This window comes from Crocuta crocuta, unplaced genomic scaffold (assembly GCF_008692635.1).
Source record: "Crocuta crocuta isolate KB4526 unplaced genomic scaffold, BGI_CrCroc_1.0 scaffold467, whole genome shotgun sequence".
In the NCBI taxonomy this organism is placed as follows: Eukaryota; Metazoa; Chordata; class Mammalia; order Carnivora; family Hyaenidae; genus Crocuta; species Crocuta crocuta.
This window is the reverse complement of record NW_027530632.1, coordinates 979,565-980,794: the sequence shown is the minus strand read 5'-3', so window position 1 is coordinate 980,794 and position 1,230 is coordinate 979,565. Positions and strand designations below refer to the sequence as shown.

Here is a 1,230-nt window from a genome sequence, read left to right as displayed (position 1 = left end):
AATCACTCCCCTCCACACCCGCTCCCCTGCCTCTCACCGGCCGGCAGCGCCCAGAGGGATCGGCCTTACCGGGCACCCTCCGTCCCCAGACGAGTCAGCGACGGGTGTCTCAACCCATGTTTTTACCCCCCGGGCCCTGCCGGGACCCAGCGTCCCTTTTATTCTGGTGCCAAAGGGATCCGGAAAGGGAATCTCTACTTCCATGGGGTGGGTGCATTTCGGCAGCTTCCCCAAGCGGGGGACAGGAATGCCCGTGCACTTGCTGCGATTTTAGATGCGATTGAGGACTGCTTATTTTAAGAGTTGAAGTCGAAAAAGATGAGAGTATTTGGGGTTTCAGGACACCACTGCCTAGGAAGAGGCCATGGGGGTAAAACAAAACAAACAAAAAAAAAAAGAAACTGAGTTAAAGACAAGAATATTTTTTAAGTGTTTATTTATTGAGGGAGACAGTGGAGAGGGGCAGAGAGTAAAGGAGAGAGAGAGAGAATCCCAATCAGGTTCCTTGCTGCTGCCGCAGAGCCCGACACGGGGCTGTCACTCAGGAACTGGGAGATCATGACCTGAGCCGAAAGCAAGAGTGGGATGCCTACCCAACTGAGCCCCAGAGGAAAAATTTTTTTTTAACGTTTTATTTATTTCTGAGAGAGACACAGCGTGAGCAGGGGAGGGTCAGAAAGAGAGGGAGACACAGAATCTGAAGCAGGCTCCAGGCTCTGAGCTGTCAGCACAGAGCCCCACGTGGGGCTCGAACCCATGAACTGTGAGATCATGACCTGAGCCGAAGNACCTTCCACCTGCCTGACACTGATCTAGGGAAGCACACAGCCCCCAGTGATCTCTTTTGTGTCCTCATAACAGCACCACACTTGTGGATTTGAGGGAAGAGGGAATCCTGCTGGTCTTTTCTTAACTATTTATTGAAGCAGCTGTTTCTAGAATGGTCTTTCCTTTTCTTTCTTTCTTTCTTTCTTTCTTTCTTTCTTTCTTTCTTTCTTTCTTTCTTTCTCTCTCTCTCTCTCTCTCTCCTTCCTTTTTATTTATTTTGAGAGAGAAAACATGAACAGAGAAGGGGCAGAATGCAAGGGAGAGAGAGAATTCCAAGCAGCCTCCTCACTGTCAGCACAGGGCCCGACGTGAAGCTCAACCCCATGCACCATGCGATCATGACCTGAGCCGAAATCAAGAGTCAGTCGCTTAACTGAGCCACCCAGGTGCCCCTAGGATGGT

General features: G+C 50.4%; 1 protein-coding gene across 1 annotated transcript in view; it reads right to left on the bottom strand.

Annotated features, from left to right (window-relative positions):
- Window positions 1-1,230, bottom strand: part of DIPK2B (divergent protein kinase domain 2B) — a gene marked incomplete at its 5' end in the record, with an annotated part of 47,968 nt that overhangs the window by 3,465 nt on the left and 43,273 nt on the right.